Source organism: Hyaena hyaena, unplaced genomic scaffold (assembly GCF_003009895.1).
Source record: "Hyaena hyaena isolate Hyena2069 unplaced genomic scaffold, ASM300989v1 scaffold_87, whole genome shotgun sequence".
NCBI lineage: Eukaryota > Metazoa > Chordata > Mammalia > Carnivora > Hyaenidae > Hyaena > Hyaena hyaena.
Window position 1 is genome coordinate 181216 of NW_024080718.1, and position 25815 is coordinate 207030.

Genomic DNA, 25815 nt, shown 5'->3' on the forward strand with positions numbered 1-25815 from the left:
GCCTGTCTAAGAGTTAAGTGTGCAAAACAAATGTTGCAAAAGAATTTCCTTGCCAATCTTGTTTCAGTTAAGTTTTTAAAAATCTGTATATAGCATGATGTATACCTTTCTTAAATTTTATACTAGGGGTTCAATTCCATGATATTAGCTAATAGAGGTTATTGTGTTTTTTCTCCAGCTTTACTGATACATAATTGATATAACATTCTGTATATTTAAGGTGTTATAAAATATTGAGTTGATATGTGTATGTATTACAAAATGATTACTACAGTAAAGTTAATACATCTATCACTTCACATAGTTACAGTTTTTTTTTTGTTTGTTGTGAGAACATTGAAGATGTACTCTCCTAGCCACTATCAAGTGTATAATACAGTGTGGTTATAATCATCATGCTATATATTACACCCCCAGAACTTATTTATCTTATATATGGAAATTTGTACTCTTTGACAAATAATTCTGTTCTCCTCCCCCACCCCACCCCCACCCCACCCCACAGCCCCTGGCAGCCACCATTCTATTCTCTATTTCTGTGAGTTTGGCTTTTTTTTTTTAATTCCCCATATGAGATCATATGGTATTTGTCTTTTTCTCTGATTTCTTTCACTTAGCATGATGCCCTCAAGGTCCATACATGTTGTTACAAATGACAACATTTCTTTCTTTTTTATTGCTAAATAATATTTTTCTATGCTCGTGTGTGTGTGTGTGTGTACACATGTGACACATGTGTGTATGTGTCACATTTTCTTTATCCATTTATCATCAATGGACACTTGGTTTGTTTCCATACCATAGCTATTATAAATAATGCTGCAGAACATAGGGGTGCAGATACCTTTTTGAGGTAGTATTTTTGTTTCCTTCAGATATATATCCAGAAGTGGAATTGCTGGATCACATAGTAGTTCTGTTTTAATTTTTTGAGGAACTAATGGAAGTTACTTCGGAACTTAATCCCGTCAGTTGTCTGTTTAGTTACCTCATGATGATTATTAATATTATCTTGATTTTTTAAAAGTTTATTTGATTATTTCAAAAGTCATAGAAAGATGCATTATCATGGGTCGCCTGGGTGGCTTAGTCGGTTAAGCGTCCGACTTTCGCTTAGGTCATGATCTCGCGGTTCGTGGGTTCGAGCCCCACGTCAGGCTCTGTGCTGGCAGCCAGTTCAGAGCCTGGAGCCTCTTTCAGAGTCTGTGACTCCCTCTCTGTCTGACCCTCGCCTGCTAACGCTGTCTCTCTCTCTCTCCTAGAAATAAATAAAATATTAAAAAAAAAGATGCATTATCAAAGAAATTTAAAAGGTATTTCCATTTTGAGAAAAAAAGTTAAATCTGTATTGACTCTTTGAAAAACATGAATTGTATATGACAGCAGGTGGATTACTTTACTGCATTACAGCCAGTTGGGACTAAATGGGAAGGAATAAGAGTAGGTTTTCTTCTTAATTTGAAAATTTTTATTTATGGAGTCCATGCGATAGATGCATATGTATGTCTTTGGAAATAATATTTGGAAAGAGAGAACAGTTAGTTCCATTGGACTTTCTTTGATCTCGTTTTCATGTTCTGTCTGGAAGGGAAAAATATGATTTTCATCTTCATTCTGAGAAATCTGTCACTTTCAGGGGTTTTAAATCTTGATAGATGTGAAAGCCCCTTGACAGCTGCTAGCTCATGTTTCAGTATATATTTAGCCTGCCAGACTGTGAGCTTTCTGAGGACTGGGATCCAGTGAGATTTTTTACTCTGTTAGTGGCACCTAGTACAGTGCCTAGAACATATAATGACTGAATAGCTCTTTGCTGACTGAAATGTTACTTATTGTTATGTTTGTTGAAATTTAGTGAATGAAGATTTATTAATACATCTTGGGAGTTTGCTGCTGTATCTTTTAGTTCAGAAACATGTACTAAAAAAAACATAAATTCAGAAAAATATTTTTTCACAAATACACAGAATTATATTGAGTGTCTTTATATAAAGATAGTAGAAATGTCGGAAATTGTTTGCTATTGATGGTACTTTTTCTTTGGACCTCCTTGGAATGTTTTCTCTTAAGGAAGGCATATTTTGGTTTTGTCACCTAACACTTTGGTGATGAACGTGGTGCCATGGACCCTAACTGAACTTACTCAGTCCAGGGTACATATCAGGTGGCTCGTCCAGAATTCCAGCCCCACTGTCACTACTTTTAGGCAACAATGAAGACCTTGGTTCTTTTCTTTTTTAACATTTATTTATTTTTGAGACAGAGACAGAGCATGAGCTGGGGAAGGGCAGAGAGATGGGGAGACAGAGAATCTGAAACAGGATCCAGGCTCTGAGCTAGCTGTCAGCACAGAGCCCCACGCAGGGCTTGAACCCACGAACCGGGAGATCATGACCTAAGCCGAAGTCGGACACCCAACCGATTGAGCCACCCAGGCGCCCCAAGATCTTAGTCCTTTATTCCAAAGGTCTTTTTATGTGTCCTCTTCAAATTTCGTCCATTAGCATATTTCTGCAAAGATGAAATCTATCCCCATTTCTTGTTTTTAAAGTCCAGCTGTGCAGAGAGTCTGTTATCTGTTGTATCCATTTTCTAACAACTTCCCGGGCTCTCGAGAGATATTAAGCAGAGAAGAATTCAAGGCCAGACATTGTGGGTGAGGGTATCTCCAGTTATGAGTTTGACTTTTTTCCAAAAATTGTAATGACTCATTTGAGAATGATGTATTATGCATTCTATTTCTTTTGTCTGTAGTGGAGTTGCTGTATTTCTAATTTTTGTTCTGGTCAGTTCTCTGTGGTAAATGCTTTACTCTTCACCTAATTTCATTTTAGTCATTATTTCTAAACCGGTATGTTCTGAATGCTGAGTCATGGTTCTTTCCATTTTCTTACACTATTTTGGCATTTTTGCCTCAATATGAATTTAATCTGAGAAAAAAATCCTAATGTCCTGACTTCTGGCAAGAAGTATTTGTGTTAGGGAGCTCACTTTAACTGATTTTTCCTTAAGTTAAAAAAAAATATATGTAATGTTTGTCACTTGAGGTTTTCTAAAGATTAAAGCTATTCAATGTGAGTACGTTGTCGTCGTCTTGGAAAAAATATGTTACATATAACCATAGTTAAGGAGTGTTTGCTGCATAGGTTGACCACACACAGTGACATGTGATTGTACTTTTCAAGTTGGAAAATGGATAATATTTGATTCAGTGAAGGGTGTGTCATGATAAACATAATTCTTCATGAGGGTGTATAAACTGATACACTCTGGAGTGTAATTGGACCCCGTAATCTCACTTTTAGAAGTCTATCCAAAGGAAATAATCAGAGATGAGGATGAACAAAATGCCTAAGAATGCTCATCATAGTTTTCTTTAAAAAATAAATGAGGGGCTCCTGGGTGGCTCAGTTGGTTTAAGTGTCTCACTTCAGCTCAGGTCATGATTGTGGGTCTCATGGTTTGTGGGTCCAAGTCCCACATCAGGTTCTGTGCTGACGGCTCAGAGCCTGGAACCTGCTTTAGATTCTGTGTGTGTGTCTCTCTATCCCTCCTCCTCTGTTTCTCTCTCTCTCTCTGTCTCACAAAATAAATAAATAAGCATTTAAAAAATGAGAATTAGAAGCCACGTAAATCTCTAAGAGTCGGGAAATAATCAAATCAATTATGGTATGTACAGGGATTGGAGTGTTATGGAACTATTAAAATTATGAGTTTGAAGAGTATTTTAAAGCCAAGAGAATCCTTTCAAGATATACCAGTAAGTGGGGGGGAAATCTATGGTGAATAAAATATGATATACACCACAATATCACAGTCATCGTTTCTGAGTAAATGGGATGGACAGCTTTTTAAAATTTTCTGTGTGTGTTCCTGTATTATCCAAATTTTCTATAACAAGTATGTACTTGTTCTACATATGAACACATGTAAAGCACTAAAATGATGGTTGGCCCCATAGTGAGCTTTGAAATACATTTTTTACTGTTGTGATATTTATTTTTATAAAAAAATACTTTTAACCGCCCTCTAATCGTAATTATTTATTTTTATCACAGACAGATGTTTGTTCAACATGTTTTCCACACTGTAGTCCATTACTTATCACATATATGCTCCAGCATTAACCTAGTATAGAGTTAAGTGCTTCATAAATAATTGTTTGGGCTCAAAGATCAGATTTCTAATATTTTCTTTTATTTCAGTTTCCTAGCAGGAAGGTCTCCAGGGAGAAAGCTGTTAAAATGTTGGTTGTTCCCAATTGAGAATTTTTATGTTCTCCTGAGTGTTAAAATGTATGTAAATGAGGAAATTGCACCATACTAAATTGCATGTTATTGAATCAGAAATATGTGTATTGGCAGGGCTCCTGGGTGGCTCAGTTTGTTAAGCGTCTGACTTCAGCTCCAGTCATGATCTCAGGGTTCCTGGGTTTGAGCCCCACATAGGGCTCTCTGCTGTCAGCGTAGAGCCAGCTTCAGATTCTCTGTCTCCCTCTCTCTCTGCCCCTCCCCTGCTCTTGCTCTCTTTCTCTCTCTCTCTCAAAAGTAAATAAATATTAAAAACAGTATATGTGTATTGGCATATTTTATTTACAAATTGGCACTGAAATTTCTTTAAATATTTTTCTAAAGTTATAGTTTTCAAATTTTAGAATATGAAGGACTCCAAAAAGACTATGACAAAGCTACTATCTCAGACATCCTTTTTTAAAAAAAATTATTTTTAATGTTTATCCATGAAAGAGAGACAGAGTGTGCGCGTGGGAGAGGTAGAATCTGAAACAGGCTCTAGGCTCTGAGCTGTCAGCACAGAGCCCGACGCAGGGCCCGAACTCAGGAATTGCGAGATCATGACCTGAGCTGAAGTTGGCCGGTCAACTGACTGGGCCACCCAAGTGCCCCTCAGACGTGCTTTTTGACTGGTCTTAAGATTATAAGGTTAAGCAAGAAATAGGCACATTTTTAATAGCCTGGAAGGTTGTTTTGGTGGGACAGTAGGAGTGTGTTTGGTATACAAAAGTCCATTAATTCTATAAAAGGACATAATTTGAATCTGTAGTTGATTACAAGTTTAGATGTCTCTGTAATATACAAAGTTTCTTAATTGTAAATAGTCACTTCCCAAGGCTCCCTGATCTCTATGAGGAAGTAATGAAACTCAGCAAGAGTAACCAGCTGCTGTTTATGAAACCAAAGGATAAAATTCACTTAATGAAAGTAATGTGCTGACAGCAGTGTTTATTGTTTAAAACATAATAATCATGTTTATTGTATCTCTGAGACAGAATATATCTGAAATGTACCAGAGGAAATTGAGAGTAATGTGCTTTTTCAAAAATGTGTTTTTATTTATATGAAACCAACATGAAAAGTTTGAAAAATCTTTTATCAGAGGTCTCAGTTTTATAGACTTAAACTGGAAAGATCAGAGAATTGGAAAATAACCATTTTCCAATGGTTATTTATAAAATAAATATATGGTTATAAAATAAATATATGGTTATAAAATAACCATTTATTTTATAAATAAATTTTTTATTTATAAAAATATAAGAAATTCAGAAATATGAACTTGGAAGACATAGGCACTTGGGAAAAAATTTTAATATCACGAACTAGAGAACTTCTGAACTCTGAAAGACCTTGAAATCCACTTGATGATGATTTTTGGAATCTCAGAAATAGTGTTAAAATACCATGGGATAGAAAAGAATAATTGGGAAGCTTAATGCAATCAGAACCTCGTAGCCTGTTATGGGAAGTAGCATTTGGCAAAGCCTGCTAAGCTACTGTAAATGAATGTTAATTGCATTTTATCAGCCGCTTGTACTATCTTTATTACATAATTTGAATATTTATGACCCTGTAAATATGTTTAACAGTGAAATTACAGTGTTTGTGGAACTCAAATTCCAAAAAGCACATAACCCTTTGATGAAGAATTATGTTTAAAAATTACACAATTTAAGATGTTTCTACCATTTAGCGGTAGCCTGTATACTGTGCAGTATTTCTGACTAAAAAACTGTGACAAGAAGAATGGTATATGTCAAAATCAATTTCGAAGACAAATGTGATTCGATGAATTTACTGCTTATGCAAATAGGTAACCAGCTAGAGTGTTTTAACTTTTTAGGATCAAACACAATTTATTTTCTTACTGTATATGATTTTGGTTGGCTGTGCATTATCTGCTTAGAAATTATTAATGAACCAATGAACCAGACTTAGAAATTGAACAGTGGCTCCTAAACTAGCAGTAATGTTGAAAATAAAAATAATGGATGGGAATGCCTCTTTAGTTTTCTAATCTGTAATTATTTGGCATGTGTATGTGTACTTTGGGAAAACTTGACTCTCTGCCAGTGCTTTTTTACTTTTTTTTGCAAACATACCCACTAAAAGGTATTTTTCCCTTCAGAAGGATTTAAATGGCATTGTTCTTCTGGAAAGTATAATCTAATAGGAAAATATAGTTCCTATCAGAACCAAAAAAGCCTGTAATTAAGATGTGTCTCTGTCATGTATTTTTTCTGTCTTTTGTTGAAACAGAAACACGGACTCAAATTTAAGAAAATAAAATTGTTGGGTGTAACAGTTGTTTTCAAAGGTTAGTGGTAATGTTACCAGTATCTGGTTATTTCATTTTGATGGTCTAGAATATTAACAAATTCTCATTTAAAAAATTTGGTTATATCTTCTTATTTTACATCTTTGAGGTTGATTTAGATTGAGATTCTATTGCATGTTGCTGTTTTTTTGTCAACATTAGGGAGAAGCGCTGGGTGAGCCTTGGAGTCAGAACAGTGTTGGGACTAGATTCCAGATTAAGCACTTGCTTAGTTTATCAGCCTTGTTCTAATTAGGTTACCAATTCTCACTGGGACCTGGTGGCCTCACCTTCCTGGGGTCATTAGGAGGATTACCTGAAATCCTCACAAATATGTGGAAACTGTTAAGAATGTATGCCTGGGGTCCTCAGTGGTTCTTACAACACTGCTAGTACCCCGTTGATGATAGAGCCTCTTCATGTTGTGGCTTTTTAAAAATACTTTACCTTTCTGCCACCCTCACTTGGGAGAATTTGTTGTTGGTACACTTTCCTTTAGAAACTTGACGAAAGGTGGGGGGTGGTGACTGAGTTAGTTAGTTAAGCATCTGACTCTTGATGATCAAGACTCTTTCAGCTCAAGTCTTAATCTCAGGGTTCCGTTCATGAGTTTCAGCCCCTCATCAGTTTGGGATTCTCTCATTCCCCCTTTCCCTCAGCCTCTCCCCCCTCTGTCTTTCTCTCTCAGAAATAAACTTTAGGGGGCATCTGGGTGGCTCAGTCGGTTACGCCTCTGGCTTCGGCTCAGGTCATGATCTCACGGTTCCTGGGTTTGAGCCTAGCGTCGGGCTCTGTGCTAACTAACAGCTAGCTCAGAGCCTGGAGCCTATTTGGATTCTGTGTCTCCCTCTCTGTCTGACCCTCCCCTGCTCACGCTGTCTCTCTCTCTCTCTCAGAAATAAATTAAACATTAAATTTTTTTTAAACTTTAACAATAATTAATTAGTTAATTAACAAAGGAAAAAAAATCGAGAAATGCAAGTCAGCTCTAAAGCCAATGTTAGAGAAGTTTTGATATGTCAGACACTGAATCCTAATGCCCAAAATGAGATTGGAACTTTCTTTATTGATTCTTAATCTGTGCTATTGCCTGTCTTACTGATACAGAGAAGGAGCTGACAAGCTTTTTCTGTTAAGAGCCAGGAAGTTAACATTATAGGCGTTGTAGCTCTTATAGTCACTGTCACAACTCTTCTACTCTGCCATTTGTATCTAAGACTGGCCATAAATTACAGTGTGTAGATTAATAGGCATGGCTGTATTCCGGCAAAGCTGTATTTATAAAAACAGGAGGTAAGCTGGATTTTGCCCATGGACTGTAGTTTGCCAAACACTGGTGTAGAGAATTAAGAGTTTGTTGGTGGTCCCTCACATCTATTGGAACAGAGCCAGGGGGAGTGGGAAATGCCTTGGTTGCCTGAGAGGTTAGATATTACACCTGTGGATTCAAAAGTGAGTAGATATTGAGTTATATTGGACAGGATCATGTCCTGGCTTTGCAGTTCAATCTTTTGTCGTTCCACCGCTTACTGGTTGCAGGTCATTGTCTTGTGACATGGTTTTCTTAGGACCCAGTTTTCTCCTGGGTAAAATAGTGATAGTTTTTACTTTGTTGGGTTGCTTTGAGGATTGAATGAGCCCATGCATATAAAGTATAAGGCTTGGGGTGCCTGAGTGGCTCAGATGGTTAAGCATCTGACTTTAGCTCAGGTCACCATCTCATAGTTTGTGGGTTCGAGCCCTGTGTCGGGCTCTGTGCTGACGACACAGAGCCTGGAGCCTGCTTTGGATTCTGTGTCTCTCTCTCTCTCTCTGCCCCTCCCCTGCTCATACTCTGTCTCTTAAAAATAAATAATAAAAAAAAAAAACATTAAAAAAAATACAGTGTAAGGCTCAGTGCCTGTAAAAGATAAACCCCATAATTGATAGTTCTTAAAAATTAGGTGAGAATCTTATCTTGATGGCTACATCACAACAGTTTTTAAACTTTTTTTGTTTTTAAAAACTTTTTTGTTATTTTACATTCTTTGGGGTTTTTTTTTTTAAAGGGGTAGAGGGAAATAAACTTCTGTGTAATTATAGACTCAAAATTATTTGGAACTGTGCCTCTCAAATTATCTGTGGTCAAAGGCTATTTTTTTCCAACCTGTCATGAATCAGTGTTTTTATAAAATATACTAGGATGAATTATTACAAAAATGAAATAAAGGCAAACAGATATATACACAGACCCCATTTTTTAAAAAATGAGATCTAGTAAACACATAAAATTTCTAAATCTAATCTCACCACTAATTTCTTTGGGGACTTGTGGTAAAGAACTGGCAGACTGGTAGTTCTGACCCACAGCCGTACTTTTAGGAGCACTGGTATGGACAGAAGCAAGCTCGTAGGAATTCTTTTAAAATACCCATATCAGTCACTCTTGAACTGGTCACTCAATAGACAGTGAATTTGTCCATTCTTCTTAAAAAGTAGTGACCAACTGCAAGTGAAAGTTATTTACTTACCCAAATCTATGTTTAACCCAGCCCCCCTCCCCGCCAGTGGAAGGTGATCTTGTTCGAGGTCACTGGAGATCCTCTTTGGGGAATAAGCCTCGATGTTGCTCTGGACCAAGACCCTCAGTTGGAGCATCCCCATCCCCAGTTCCAGCCTGTGGCTCCAGCACTGAGCCTGAGAGCCCAGACCTCATAGAGTGTGGAATCTCAGGTCGCCAGTTTCTTTCCCATCTTCTGAAATCTAAAAGCACCTCCCTTGACCTGAATTAAACCATACTCTATGTTATATTGCCATTATTTTCTCTGGTTTCTCTCTGTAGAACTGCAGGTTTTGTAAGGATAGAGACTCTGATTCTATTTTTGGCTTGCTGGCTCCTGTGTGCACCTTGAACATGTATTGATGTGTGAATGAATGAGTGTATGGTGCTGTCCAGGCCTCTCACCAGCCTGACTGACATACTTTATTTGCATGTTCTTCACTTTGCTAGGGTCCCTCTCTGAAAGATAAACAGATTGGGAGGGGGTGGGGTAGGAGGGCGTCACTCCAGAATAACACATTTTTGTCAATACTTTTTCAGTGTCCATAACCCAAAAGGACAAGGACTGTATTTTGGGAAGTTGACTGTTTTCCTCATCCCTCATTTTTTTGGTGCTGATTGTGTAATAGCATTGTAGGAGAGCAGCCAACAGCGGTTCTACCACTCTCAAAGTCACATGGACTTCTGGAAACTATCAGGGTCACACCTTACCTTAGTCGAAATCCAATGGCATTGAGCTCTTGAGATTATAGATAGTAATTGTCTGGAGTAGACACAATGTTGTGTAAACATATGACTGGGCTGGTATATATCAAAGTGCTTGCATGATATAGTATGGGTCATTGATGAATTACAGTAAACCATTTATAGATATTTTATGATCCATATATGGAATAATACTATATGATGGGGATAGAAAGGTTATCTATAAGTTCTTTCTCCTCACAAATGATTATTACCATTCATTTGCATAGTAATCATTTGTGAGGAGAAAGAATTTATCATTTTAAGTTGATAGCCTATAGTGATAGATTAGATTTTATCTTATTTTTTTCATTAAAAAATTAAAAAAAATTTTTTTTAATTTGTTAATGTTTTATTTACTTTTGAGAGAGAGATAGAGGCAGCATGAGCAGGGGAGGGTCAGAGAGAGAGGGAGATACAGAATCTGAAGACAGGCCCCAGGCTCTAAGCTGTCAGCACAGAGCATGACGCAGGGCTCAAACCCACAAACTGTGAGATCTTGACCTCAGCTGAAGTTGGATGCTTAACTAACTGAGCCACCCAAGAGCCCCCCATTAAAAATTTTTTAATGTTCATTTATTTTTGAGAGATAGAGACAAAGCACGAGGTGGGGAGAGGCAGAGAGGGAGACACAGAATTGGAAGCAGTCTCCAGGCTCTGAGTTGTCAGCTCACAGCCCAACACCGGGATCAAACCCATGGACCGTGAGGTCATGACCTGACCCAAAGTCAGATGCTTAACTGACTGAGCCACCCAGGCACCCTGTAGATTTTAGCAGTTATACTTTGTTTGGAGGACCAATAAAGTTTATAGTATGTTGACTAAATGCTGGCTTTGGATCAGGATGTTTGGATTCCAATGCTAGCTCCATGACCTTGTTCAGGTTAGTTAAACTCTTTGAGGCTTGCTTTCCTTACCTGTAACATGCAAGTAATAATAATACGGAAGTATACGTTATTGTGAGGAGTAATCATAATTCATGTAGGTCATTTCGTTCCCTGTATTTCTTTAGTTCTCATTGTTACCATTTAATGTGTGTAGATTATTTGTTGGCGTAGTAACACTTTTGGAAAGAAACAACAGGCTTCAGAGTACCCATAGCAGTTGTATTTGAAAACTAATTTTATGTGCAGAGTGCTGTTTTAAAATATTTCTGCCCTTAACTATTTTATATACATTAATTTATTCTTCTGGAGTCCTTCTTGAAATAAGTTACTTTAAAGTTTTTAAAATGTGTTTTTCTTGTTTGCTTACATTTTATTAACAGTTGACTTTGTTAGCTGTCAGAATATTCTTTTTTGAATTATATATGTTTAACATTTTAGATTGTCAGTCTTTCCTTTTACTGTATCTTCTGTTGCTTATAAACTAAATGTTCATTTCCCCAGAGATCTGATAAATACTGTATTATTTTTTTATCATTTCTCTATAATTTAATCTTAATTAAATTTTTGAATGATTTTTAGAGTGGGTACTTTTTCATCCATTCAGTTTTTGTCTGATTGGAGCTACTTCTGGCTTCCTATCTTATATTTTTAACACAATATCGAGAGGTGATTTATGGTATAGTAAGAGCTTGTGATTCTTGATCTCAGAGTTGTGAGTTCGAGCCCCACTCTGGGAGTAGAGATTACTAAATAAATAAATAAATAAATAAATAAATAAAACTTTAAAAAATAAAGTAAAATAAATTATGAAAGCCCTAACAAAAATAATAAGTAAACCATATTAAACAAAATTCTAATTCAGTGGAATAGTAGGAAATATCATGAAAGTGAGCAGTGTTGAAAATAAATGAAAAATTATACTATAGAGTTGCTTATATAGCATGAATATAATTAAGTGTGCATTTTTAGATGAATAGATAAAAGTGAAACTGTAGTGTTGAGACTGAGGATATCCCTTTTTTTCTCTCCACTTTCCAAAGCTTATAATGTTGCTATAAGGTTTTTATAATAAAAAATTTTGGGGCACCTGGGTGGCTCAGTTGTTAAGTATCTGATTTTGGCCCAGGTCATGCTCTCGAACTTTGTGAGTTCGAGCCCCACATCAGGCTCAGCACTGACAGTGTGGAGACTGTTTGGGATTCTCTGTCTTTCTGGCTCTCTCCCTGCCCCTCCCCCACTTACATTCACTCTCTAAGTAAATACGTAAATAAACTTAAAAATTTTTAAGAGACAAATGTCTGCTATTTAATTGCTCAAAATGGTAGATATTAAAAAAATCATACTGAACCTAAGTCTTTTATTATAGCTAGCTAATTTATTGAATTTATTTACAGAATATTAGTTAAAATCTGTTTTGTATACCAACTTCTTAGATGGCTAGGAACAAACAGGGTCTCTCTTAGTTTTATGTTTTGTACCCAAATACTAATTAGTTACCTACGAAGGACCAAGACTCTTAGTCATGACATTCTGTATCTAGTTCATAAAATAGCTTTTCAAGGCCAGTGGGAAGTCAGCATTGAAACTTCTGTGATCCACTAAGGGGCTGCCCAGAGGTCATCGTTGGTTCCTGAAGCGTGTCTGGGGATATCCAGTTCCAGCCCAGGGAAAGTGCAGGCCTGGTTCATCATGCAATTGCATAGTTAGCCTTCACATCCTGGGTGACAGGCTGCCAAGCGGACATCTGCCTAGCAGGGCATTCAGGCCCACTTGCCAAGGTCGTTATTCCCATTTAGGATCAGACCAGCAGGGACCTTTCTCATTTAACCGTGAATGTCTTCATTTTCATGATGTTTTCAGAGGAAAATGAAAGACTAAGCAGGGCAAATTGTTGTAAGATTGAACACACCCCAGTTTATGGGATTGTGAGAATGTTCCTTAGTTACAAATGGGCCTGCCCTTTGTCTAGCTCAGGCTATCCCACAGCTGCTCTTTTGAAACAGAATAGTTTCAAACTTTGTAGTAGCAAAGGTAATTTATCAAGGTAAGTCTTTTCCCTTGAAGTTAGAAGGAAGCCATTTTTTCCTTTTTTGAAGTGCTCTAGGTCTTATGACCAAACATCTTCCTAAATTGAAAAATTAAAAAATATGTATACATATAGACTAAAAGTAGATGACATTTTGCATATAGAAAATTGTTGAACTTGTAAAAATGCCTTTAGTATCAGATTATGTCTTCATGCTGACAGCCCTACCCAGGACTTGTTCATTGTTCAAGACATACCTCTATTTTGACATTTCCTGTAAAAGGAAATCCTTTTGAATGCATACAGTAAGAAGTATGTAGAGCACTAGTCACTGAGATTTTTACATGTAATAGTTGAATGTTATCATTAGTTTTGATTCCCACATTAGTGGACTAGATTTTTTAAAAACAGAGCCCAACAGGGAGCATTCCCTGTTTTCCTACAGCTGTGTAATGTAGAGCCATTGGCAGAAAGAAAAGCATTTGCTACTTCAAACATTATGGTAGCTGGAACTGCTTTTGGATAATATAATGTTGAGGGAACAGTGTTTTGGCTCATCAGATTCAGATTTGCTGCTTATATTTTCTAGAATATATGATATAATGTAATAATTTGAACTATCTCTTTTCACTAAAAACTGTCTAAAATCTACAGTGATTTGCATTTGGGGGCACCTAGGTGGCTCAGTTGGTTAAGCGTCTGATTTTGGCTCAGGTCATGATCTCTCATTCGTGAGTTCGATCGAGCCCTGCATCGAGCTCTGTACTGACAGCTCACAGCTTGGATTCTGCTTCAGATTCTGTGCTTCCGTCTTTCTCTGCTTCTCCCCTGCTCACTCTCTGTCTCTCTCTCTCTCAAAAATAAACAAACATTTAAAAATAACATTATATTCTTTAGATCCATCCATCTTGTTGCAGGTGGCAAGATTTCATTCTTTTTATGACTGAGTGATAGTTCATTGTATACATATACCACTTCTTTATCCATTCATTTATTGGGGGGCACCTGGGCTCTTTCTATAATGTGGTTATCGTAAATAATGCTGCGATAAATATACAGGCACGAGTATCCCTTTGAATTAGCATTTTGGTCTTTTTGGGGGGTAAATACCTAGTAGTTCAGTTACTGGATTGTGTTTTTAATTTTTTAAGGAACTCCATACTGTTCCTTAAAACAGTGACTGCACCAGTTGGCATTCCTACCAACAGTGCACAAGGGTTCCTTTTTCTCTGCATCCTCACCCAACAGTAGTTACTTCTTGTGTTTTTTGTTCTAGCCATTCTGACACGTGTGAAGTGATACCTCATTGTGGTTTTGATTTGCATTTCCCTGATGATGAATGGTGTTGAGCCTCTTTTCCTGTGTCTGTTGGCCATCTATGTGTTTTCTTTGCAGAAATGTCTGTTTGTGTCTTCTGCCCATTTTTAGATTGGATTATTTGTTTTTTGGGTATTGAGTTGTATCAGTTCTTTATATATTTTGGATACTAGCCATTTATTGGATATATCATTTATAAATATCTTCTCCCATTCAGTAGGTTGCCTTTTAGTTTTGTTGATTGTTTCCCTCACTGTGCAGAAGCTTTTTATTTTGATGTAGTCCCTATAGTTATTTTTGCTTTTGTTTCCCTTGCCTCAGGAGACATATCTAGAAAAATGTTGCTATGGCTGGTGTCATAGTGATTATTGCCTGTGTTATCTTCAAGGATTTTTATGGTTTCAGGTCTCACATTTAGGTCATTAATCCATTTGAGTTTATTCTTGTGTATGGTGTAAGAAAGTGGTCCAACTTAATTCCTCCATCTTGATCTGACTTTCCACAGAGACTACAGAGCTCTGTATGGTTTCCAGAGGCTTTTTATCTGTTGCCCTGAGTAGCATTGAGTTTATTGTAGCTATTTTGTTTCTGTATGGAGACTATTGCAGTATCAGACGTTAGCTCTTCTTGTTCAGAATGAGGAGTTTTCTCTTTTCCAAGTTAGTTTGCAGTAAAGCACAAGATGGACCAAGTCACAGAATTAACATGTCCAAGGCATTGGTTGTTCTGGGTTTTCATCTTCTCCCACCACAGGGTAAAAGTTGACAAGAGCTTTGTATTTTTCTAGAACTATGAGGTGCTGTTAATGCTATGTTTCTTGTCTCTCTGTATAGAAAAACTTTTTATAAGTGACTGAAAATTCTGTTAAAACTAAGAGAATTGGCAGCTTCCCAACTATCCAGGCACATGTCACTGTCTTCTGTTTTTACCCAGGGAGAATGACCGTGGTCTCACATTGTTAGGTAATTCTGCCAGAAAACAGTGCAGTGTCTACCATTTTGGTCAGATATACAGCTCATGGCAGAACAAAGCCCCTCTAGGGTATTCCACAGAGCCTTCTGCAGCCCTCCTGGCCAGCTGGGTCACAGTGTACCCTGGTGAACACTGGGCATGGTTCACACTATTCAGAACCAAGCTTGGACCTGGCACCTGGGATGGACCACGAATGGAGAAGGTCAGTGGGGATGCAGAGCTCGTACAAGAAAAACACCCCTCAGCCCTGCCCATGGCTCCTTCTCTTAAATTTTACTTTTCGTTGCCCTAGAACCCTCCCCCCCTTTCCTATTTTGTGCATATGTGGTTTCTTCTGCCTTGAAAGCTGTTCCCCTCCCCGTATGCTTGGGAGCAGCATCCATCTTGTAATTTCCTCATCCCTGTGACCACAGTGCCCAGGGCAGAGCCAGGTGCAGAGTGGATGCTAAGTGCTCCACGCATGTTTGTGGAAGGAAGGAAGGAAGGAGTGAGTGTGTGAATGACAGGGGGTCAAAGCCACACCTGCCATCTCTGAAGATTTGCACAGAGTGCCCTCCTGACTCAGCAGAGGATTTTAGGAGAGCTTGAAACTCCTTTGAGAATTCTCAACTGGGAGGTGGTAGCACTTCTGGCCTGGGCTCCTGATCTCCTCCTTCCGGTGCCCTCTACTCAAGTAGATTTTAAAAGAGCACAGCATGTGTGAATTGTCTAGTCAAGTGTGAAACAGGCAGCCGCTGCTGCTCTTAAAATTATAATGCCACTTCACAACATTTTAGAGATCTGCTCTGTAAAAACAATGGAAGGCAATGCAGGAGAGCCTGTCTCTTTATAGGTAAAGAAAATAATAATGGCCTCAAAGGGTTGGTTTGTTTTTCCCCTTTGTAAGATCTATGTTATTTAGGAGTGAGTGGGTATAGTGCCAGAAAGGATGGCTAACAACTGGACTGGCTTTTCCCTCTAAAGATCCTGAGACCTAGTGTGTGTTATACCAAATAGTTATGTCTCCCCCCCCCCTCCATTGTTAGCCCAAGCATCTAACTGGTGCCAGGCACATGGCAGGTGAATGAATAAATATGGTAAATACCGAATGTTTCTTAGTCACAGGTAGCTGAAATTAAAGTACAAGAATGTCTCATGTTGTTGTGTATTTACCATGAGCAAATCTTTTGTCTGCTTTTTCCATGAAATGACATTTCTCCCTAACTGACCTCTAGCTTCCCTCTCTTCTTTCGCTTTTACAAATGGCTGCAGGTTCACATTGATGACAGTTCTCGACCTCACAGGTACTTCTGGAATACTCCAGGCTCTGATGCCTCCTGAAGGAGGAGCATAACAGCATTAATCTTAGTTCACCCCTCTCCTCCCCAAGCACCAAGAAGCCAGTGCTGTTACTACTATTATTATTTTTTTACCGGAAAGGAGTAGCATGGTGTTTTAGAGCCAGCTTACCCTTTGAAGCCCAGGTTGACAGGCCAGGGTTAGTGGAGAGTAATCTGGTAGGGAGAATGTTGATGAGTTGACAGTGTGAGTGGATGTTCAGGTGTGGTTTTTTTCCTCCTTCATGCTGCTGGCTGCAATGGCTACGAGCGAAAGCTTGAGTTTTGGTTTCATGGTGGAAAAAATAACCTGAGTTCGTGCAAAAAGTTGTGCTTTCTGATTGTGGGAAGTTGAAATTGGGACTATTTAGAGGAATGTAGTATGAGCAGTGTGTGTTGAAGATGGGGGTGTGACCTCTGCCCCCACACCCCCTTACTCACCATTCACCTCTGCAGTGCCCAGCCTCACCTGGAGTAAGGAGGGGTGTGCCAGGCCTAAGTGCCACCACCCCAGCTCCTCGGGCCAGGCCCGGCCGAGCACCCACAGCTGCTGAACGAAAGCCGTGCACCTGAATGTATGCAAGGCCTGAATCACCATAGTGTTCACCTGAAGCTAATAGTACACTGTATTGTTCTCTGGAATTTAAATAAAGAAGCTCTTCGCCTGGCCTGCAGCAGGTCCACAGGGCTGGTCAGCTTCGTCCTCAGCCAGAAAAGGTAGGGAGCCGCCCTCCCCGCCAGGCTTTCTTCTCTGTTCTACCCCTTTCCTGTCCGCTTCTGCTGGGCCCTGTGGAAAACTCGTTCTGCTGTAAGTGAGCGCCCCAGCCTTTTACCCTCTTCATAGGCTGTTCCTCCAAGACTTTCTGTTTCTCCCTCTTCGTCTCCAAGGATAAACAGATCTTTGGGGCCCTTCCTAGAGGAAGCTCTGCCCCCTGCTCAGCTCTGCTTTGCTGATTCCAGACACCTTTTCACTGTTTGTACAGAAGGCCTCCCTCTCCCGTGGGGCAGGCCACCTGCTGAACCCCACCCTCTCGTTCTTTGGGACACTCGGGCACTTGGTTCGGCGTCACTCCTGCACCCTGATGGAGGTCTTCAGTACCTTTCTCTTCACATCCTCACGGCCCACGTCCAGTGGCCTTCACTTCCACACCGGAGTTGTTACCAGAGGGAACTTTTCTGATGATAAATACCTTCTCTCCTGTGGTGGGTCCTCGCTTGTCCTTCTGGTTGTCTTGCTCACGTGCTCCCCGCATACCTGTTGGGTAAGAGATGGCCCTGCCCAGTCAGTCACTTGACCCTCAGTGTTGTTCTTACCATTCCCACACCACATGGTGTTCGGTTCATCTGCTTCTCTTGAGGTTATTTCTGACCCCCATCAAAGCCGATCACTCCCTCCCCTGAACCCCTGGGCTAACGTTTGGAGGATATTAGTATATTCAGAAAAGAAACTGGCAAAGGTTAAATCTGTGTCTTCTTCCCCCTCAAAAAGTATGGTGTAGTGATGTAGATGGTAGGGCAAATAATTATTATAGAAATTCTGTTGTAGACACTCTTCCAAAATTTAGTCTTGTAACTTAAACAAACAAACCAAAAAGCAACCTGGAGCACCTGGGTGGCTCAGACAGTTAAGCATCTGACTTTGGCTCAGGTCATGATCTCACAGCTCCTGAGTTTGAGCCCCACATCAGACTCTGATGTCAGCACAGAGCCTGCTTTGGATCCTCTGTCTGTCTTCTCTCTCTGCCCCCCTCTGCATGCTCTGTCTCTCAAAATAAACTTAAAAACATTACCAGCATAGGGGTGCCTGGGTGGCTCAGTCGGTTAAGCGTCTGACTTCGGCTCAGGTCATGATTTCACGGTTCGTGGTTTCGAGCCCCGCGTCTGGCTCTGTGCTGACAGCTAGCTAAGAGCCTGGAGCCTATTTCAGATTCTCTGTCTCCCTCTCTCTCTGACCCTCCCCTGGTCACACTGTCTCTCTCTCTCTCTCTCAGAAATAAAAAAAATTACCAACATAGTATATACACATAATTAAAAATAATAAACATGTTTATGATGAAAAGCAACCATTCCCTCTTCACCTCCAGCCTTGAACTGCAGTGTCAGTCATTTTTAAATGTTTGGTTTTTAGTTTCTCTGATGGTTACTGCCATATATCGAAGTCCTATAGTTCAGTCTCAAGTAGGACTAGTGAAAAATAGTTTCTAAAATAAGGAAGTCATAAGTAACACTGAATTATCATTACCATTTTCATTATGAAAGTTATTGAAGACAAATGCCTTTGTGATGATACTGAGTCATTTTCAGTGACTTTCATCCCACTTTCTCTTTTAGTGTTAGGAATGGAATTTTTAAAATACACTTTTGTATATTGTTTTTGTATATTTTAATAGCACAAAATTGATGTTTTCCCAACCCTGTGTGTTTTGTGTTTTTTAAAAATCTTTTGCCTCTTGAGGCCATTCGTTTTTTTTCATTGCATGAGGATACAGTATGGAAAGTTTATAGCACCTCATTTACAAAACCATGTGAGTACTTTGTGTAGCTCTTTAAAGCTACAGCTTATTCTTTGAGTCTTATCTCAGGAGGTGGGCTTAGAATGAGCCCGTGTCTCTACTCTCAGCCAGTGTTACAGGAAAGGTTACTGAGGAGAGGTGTACTTTTTGAAAAAAAGCACTCTAGATACCTCATTTTAGAGTGCAAAATGGCTGCCTGTGGTTGAAAATAAGTTGGTAGGTAGAGACTTTAGTGCACTTAATTAAAGTACTGTGCTGAAAGAAATTGTAGCAATTATATATTATTAACCTAAGAGATGCCAAGGCTTTGAAGTTATTTGCTATGGCCCATTATTTTCCTTGATTGCATGCCATCTGAGATGGAGCTGGGCTGTTCAGTTATGTCGGCATTTAGAAGAAGAGCAGATAGTAAACCCCAGTGCAAAATGAAGATCTTTGGAACTCTGTGCTGCGTACTCCAGCTACTGGCAAAGTGAATCCACTCTTTTGCTGCTGCAGTTACTCTGTGATTATGCTACTTTCCCTGCCCACTCCCCACTCAGACATTATTTAGTTTATTAGAAAATATATGTTGTATGTGTCAACTAAAAACGGAGTATCATTTTGGGACTTAAATGGAGGAGGATTTTAGACCGAAGTGGAAGAATACAGAAATTGAGGATCTCAGAAGAGCAGTGTCGGGTCCATTAATGTAAGAAAACCAGGCTTTGCCAGTGTAGGGCTCAGAAGTACGTACACGTGTGGTAGGCAGCAGGGCATCTCTGGCTAAGAAGAGATCATAATGTACTTTTCTTTATTAATAGCTCTGCAAAGTGGCAGAGGGTTTCAGTGAAAAGAATAAAATAAGGTTCTAGATCTGATTTTTATCATTTTAAGCTGTACTCCGCTACAGTTATTAAATAGAAAAGGTTTCCTGAGTACCCATGACATGCTTGACAGCTAAAATTTGACAGCTAAAAATGACTAGGAATCAAATAAGTCATTCCCTTCATTCTACAAAACTCGAGAGGCCAAGTGACTTATATAAGTGACCTTGGACAGATCCCCACATAAGTATGTCTGCTACATTTTAGATTTTAAAAAAATTATCTATTTTGAGGGGCATCTGGGTGGCTCAGTTGGTTAAGTGTTCAACTTCAGCTCAGGTCATGATCTCATGGTTCAGATTTCTGGGTTCAAGCCCTGCGTCGGGCGCTGTGCTAACAGCCGGCTCAGCCTGGAGCCTGTTTCAGATTCTGTATCTCCCTCTCTCTCTGACCCTCCCCTCTTCATGCTGTCTCTCTCTCTCTCTCTCTCTCAGAAATAAATAAAGCATAAAACAAATTAATAAAAAAATTATTTATTTTGAGAGAACATTCACGCATTCCTGCATGTGGGGAGGGGCGGAGAGAGAATCCTAAGGCAAGATCATGACCTGAGCCCAAATCAAGAGTCAGAGGCTTAATCGACTGAGCCACCCAGGCGTTACATTTTACTTTTATTAGCTCTGAACATTTAAGTACATTTTAATATTCATTAGAACTTGTTATTGTAGTTCCATCTGATGATATTGATGAAATTTGGGGATGATGGGGGGGGCAGTTCGTGAGGTCCAGAGCCAACGACCAAGAAAGAATTCTTAAAGATGTCTTTGTGAAAAGGTGATTTTATTGAAGCATGGGGACAGGGCCCATGGGCAGGAAGAGCTGTGCTGCAAGTGGGGTGACTGTTTCATGGAGTCAGGGGAGATAAAGTCAAGAGGGAGTTTCCAAAGAGACTTTCACATGCTCGAGACTTACTGGAGGCCTAGCTGTTGTCAAGCCAAGGTGGTTTTCCCCGCTAGCAAAACATTAAGATAGTAGAGTGTTCCTACTGGCCATTGGTAGCATTGCCTTTTTCTGGTAGACTGGTGGAGACTCTTAGCACTTTAACCATTTGCTCTTTTGTCCTTTCCTGTTTTGGGGTAGCCTGGAGTGTCCAAGGACTATCCCGTATATGCTACCGGGGAGAGCGGGGTGCTGTCAGCCTGCCTTTGCCCTCATTTTGCCCCACGCTCCCTCATCACTATTCTAGAGAGTTCTGTTGTACATTGGGAAGCGAAAGCCTTTGTCTGTTTACTAAAAAAAACATGTATTATTTACTGTGTTCAAGGCACTCTGTTGTTACTTTTTAAGATATAGCCTGTTAGTTTAATATGAAAGTTTGTGTTCAAACCGAGACCAGAGTCTTTCCTTGGCTTCTCTGATCTTTTGGTTTTCCCATGTGGAAATTATCAAGCCACTGTAGAAAATGCTTAATGGTGCACATATATAGGAAGTATGTGCGAAAAGGCTTATAGAACTGTTTGTCTGGAATTGCCCAGTTTAGTGGTGCGAGAGAAAATTCTATTTTTCTTCTTTCCTCTACACTCAGTACCTCTGTCTGCCAAATGTGTGGTGATTTTTCTGACCCCAAGGAATTCTTAGCAGCTAGGTGTCCTACAATCTAGCTCATTTGTGTCCTAGGATTTAACTCAGGTGTGACACTCTCTATCTGGAGAGTGTTAGATCCCTCAGGGAAAGGGCCCAGCCCTACAAGGCTGCCTCCACTTCAGATGTCAGTTCCACGTCCAGGTTGCCACCTTGGCTTCTGACAGACCAGCTATGAATTGGAAGTTCCATTGACTATACTTTTCCCCACCCACCCCCCAGCAAACAATTGATCCTTTACTAGAGTGGCTTATAGAACTCAGGAAGCCATTTATTTAGTGGCTCTATCATAAAAGGATCATAAAAGGCTCTCAGAAAGAGCCAGTTGACAGAGCTGCACAGAGCCAGGTATGGGCAGAGGGGCTTGGAGCTTCCATGCCTTTTCCAGGTACGTCATTCTTCCAGCACCTCCACAGGCTCCCCAACCTGGGAGCTCACCACATTCCTTCCCTTGGGGTTTTTATCAAGGCTTCATTACATAGACATGATTGATTAAATCATTGGCCATTGATCGATTTCACCTCCATTCCTCTCCCCTCCCTAGAGGTGGGGGGGTGGGGCGCGGTTGAAAGTTCCAACCCCCATGAAGTGCCTGATTTAAGCATCGGGATCAGTTTAGGCTCAGGTCAGGATCTCATGGCTTTGTGGGTTTGAGCCCTGCATCAGGCTCTGTGCTGGCAGAGGGAAGCCTGCTTGGGATTTTCTCCCCCTCTCTTTCTGCCCCTCCCCCAGTGTCACTCTTTCTCTCTCAAAATAAACAAATTAAAAAAAAAAAGTTCCAACCCTGAAATCAAGTAATTGGTTCCCCTGGCAACCAGTTCCCAACCACTGGGGCATTCCAGAAGTCACCCCATTAATGTAAACTTAGGTGTGGTTGAAAGGGACTTATGAATGTAGAAGACACTCCTTTCACTTTTTTTGCTTCTATCACTTAGGAAATTCCAAGGGTTTTAGGAACTGTGTGCTGGGAATGTTGGATAAAGACTACAATATATATTTCTTTTTATAAATCACAATTTCTCAAGTAGCAGCTAGTCACTGTTTAAATTTAAATACGTTAGGGGTTATGGGACCCTCCTATTTACGGTGGGTTGGTCAGAAGCCCAGGTGACAACCTGGATTTGCAGGCTGTATCTCAAGTGGGATCGATTTTAAAGGACTGAGCCCTTAAGCCTGTGGGATCTGATGCTACCTCTAGATAGTTGACTACTTAAATTTATTTATTTTTTAAATACAATTTATTGTCATATTGGCTTACATACAACACCCAGTGCTCATCCCAACAGGTGCCCTCCTCAATGCCCATCACTCATTTTCCCCTTCCCCTACCCCCCATTCACCCTCAGTTTGTTTTCTGTATTTAAAAGTCTCTTATGGTTTGCCTCCTTCCCTCTCTGTTACTGTTTTTTCCCCTTCCCTTCCTCTGTGGACTTCTGTTAAATTTCTCAAGATCCACATATGAGTGAAAACATAAGATATCTGTCCTCTGATTTGTTTCACTCGGCATACTTTCCAGTTTCATCCACGTTGCAACAAATGACATGATTTCATTCTTTCTCATTGCCATTGGCTACTTAAATAATTTTTTGGGGGCGTCTATATGGCTCAGTCAGTTAAGCGTCCAACTTCGGCTCAGGTCATGATCTTGCATTTCGTGGTTCGAGTCCCATACTGGGCTCTGCTGACAGCTGGGAGCCTGGAGCCGGCTTCAGATTCTGTGTCTCCCTGTCTCTCCCCTCCCCCGCTGGTGCTGTCTGTCTCTCTCAAAAATAACATTAAAAAAAGAAGGCTCATTGTAGTGTAATGGTTAAGATAGTTGACCCGCTCTGCCACATACTCTCTGTGTGACTTTGGCAAATCTAATCTTGTTTTCTCATCAATACACAAGAGGATAATAAACGGACATGCCAGAGAGTTGCGATGAGACCTAGTTAAATAATGTAGTGCTCATGTACTTAGCCTAGAGCCTAGAATATAGTGAATGCTCAATAAACTGTTGCTGTTAATATTGGGATGGTGAGATACTGAGAATTTAGTATAGAAAACACATTGCAGAGCATTCTAGCTGAATTAAGGTTAGAGTAGGAGTACAGAGTCTAAGTACTGATCTTGAGCCTTGAGGGAAAGAAGATGTGACATTGAAAAGTTTTGAGATTTACAAGATCCGGGCTTTCTCACTATGCCTATAGTTGATCAGTTTTGGGGAACAGGCTTCTGGCTCATTTCCCACATTGTTCTTTCTTCTGCACAGAGTTTCACAGACAAATAAATGCCCAGGAAAAGTAGGCAGGGAGTTCCCGTGCATGACGTGGGGAACTGTGGCTTACAGAGAGTCAGAGGACTGCGTCAAGCTGATGAGCACGTGTGTCCCCTGTGTAAGTGATCTAACTCCACTGCTGACCTTCAGCTAGTTCTGACCCCGCAGGAACAGAGCATTAGTAAACTAGTCTAGATGTTCTGTGAAATAGCCACATTTCTAGTACTGGTTCATTTAATTTTTTTTTTCCACAGAAGCATCTTATTTATATACATGTATTCCATCCCTAAAAAAAGAATGTCAGGATTTTTCCTTCTGTATGCTTTCATCTTACTTCTTCATGGTCCATGATGGAAGCTGAGGTTGTCAGTCCAGTGAAACCAAACTGGCCAGATGGGAGCAGATGATTCTGTCATTTTTCTAGATTTTGAGTTGCACACCAAATCTAGAGCTGATCACTCCACACTCGTTTAACCTGCTCTTAAGGTTCACAACATTTTCCCCAGCTCTGTCATCATCAGTGATTTCAAATTCACCAATGTAACCATGCTTCCTCATCACAGCTTGAAACCGGACGATGATATTGGAGCATGGCCTAATAAGTTGGCATTTGCCTCTCTTTGCAGCATTGTTAATGCTCTTGAGAGTGTCTGCCAAAACATTCATGAGTACCAATATGGTGGCACAGAAAGATGACTCATTTTGTTTAACGCTGTGTACATACTATAGAGACTGTGTTGGTGCATAGGAAGGAATGATGATTTCTTTTTTGAAAGCAACATTTCCCAGTATCTTCCAAAGAATGCTAACTCTATGAGTTGTTAATTTGGAATTATTTGAGAAGAAGATTCTGTAGTCAAACAGCTTTAGGGAATCTTGATTCTGTGACCAGGTATGATCAGAAAATACTTCACTCTGGATATAATTTGCCGAACTTACTTGATCAGAGAACCCTATTCGCATAGAACGTGTATGGACCTCTCCTTGTTACCACACCATGTGCGTGGCCATATTCTGGGCAGTGGTGGTAGGAGTGGACTGATTTGATAGATCTCTGTTTGTACAACAGATGTCAACTGAATGTTAATTAACACTAAAGAGATCATTATAAGTTACTGACTCTTTTGTAATGTAAATGAAACCCTTGAATTGTCCATTTTTGACAGGGTCAGATTTTCTGGTTTTAAATAAGAGATCTGGACACAATAAAGCCTGCTACTAGAACATATGTGCTATTTTGATTTAGTTTCCATAGGAATAAATATTGAGATTACTTTTGTTTGGGGAATTAGGCTAATGTGCCCCATAACAATTTGTGCAGCCAAATTTAGGGAAGATAATAGTGTGAGAACCAAGGCCACTAGAGCTATACTTAGGAGAATAATGTTTGGGCATGCCAATTGTGGTCTCATATTTACTACCACTACATTGTTAATGGCTTGTTTTTTTGGAACAAAGGGATATTTTCACTCTCATCAGTGAAATCTGTGTACTGTCTAGGGAGGAGGTGAAAGAAAATTCCTCCAAAATAAATTAGTGCTCTCAAGAATTCCATTGGTAACCTCAATTTACCTTGCCTGCTCTTTCAGATGTGTCTTAAAATAGCATGATTTCCCACAGTCCTATTGAAATTATGGTGTTCTCCACTTAGTAAAATGTTTCTGCATTAGATTCCATTTAATTGCACTTTCATGTGTCTTTATTCTGAGCCTCAAATTCAATTTGGGAGCACAGTTAACTAATACAGATCTTTCTGGGTACTTCATTTTGGTTAGAATTCGGATTTGGGGGAGGGAAATAGAGTTTTTTCCCTTGATTTGCAAAGGTATTTCTAGATATTAATACAGAAATCCGAGAACAAGAAGACACAGAAGGCCCACCCACCTGCCGCTTAATATATTTCAGAGACTGAGAAAAAGAAAGGTTTGGTTGCATACATGGTCTGGTGGTGCCTCATCCTCTGCGCAGCTGCTATGCTGTGATAAGAAAGTGGAGCTCAATTTATGCTGACCTTGTATCTAACCAAAGTTTATCCTACAAACTATTGGAGGAATAAAGGAAGAACTTCCTGTGAAATACAGCCAATGTTGGCCTTTAAAGGGTTGGGAAATGAAAATCTGTGAACATGACGCATACTTGCAGGGTAGCGGTGGGGGTGGGGGTGCCTAAAAGGATTTCCTGTGCT

The 25815-nt window shown here is 39.7% G+C and overlaps 1 protein-coding gene and 1 pseudogene across 1 annotated transcript in view; one reads left to right on the forward strand and one right to left on the reverse strand.

Annotated features, from left to right (window-relative positions):
• Window positions 1–25815, forward strand: part of SRGAP1 (SLIT-ROBO Rho GTPase activating protein 1) — a 286653-nt gene that overhangs the window by 28741 nt on the left and 232097 nt on the right. The gene's annotated exons all lie outside the window — the stretch shown is intronic.
• Window positions 23917–24326, reverse strand: LOC120233165 (annotated as a pseudogene).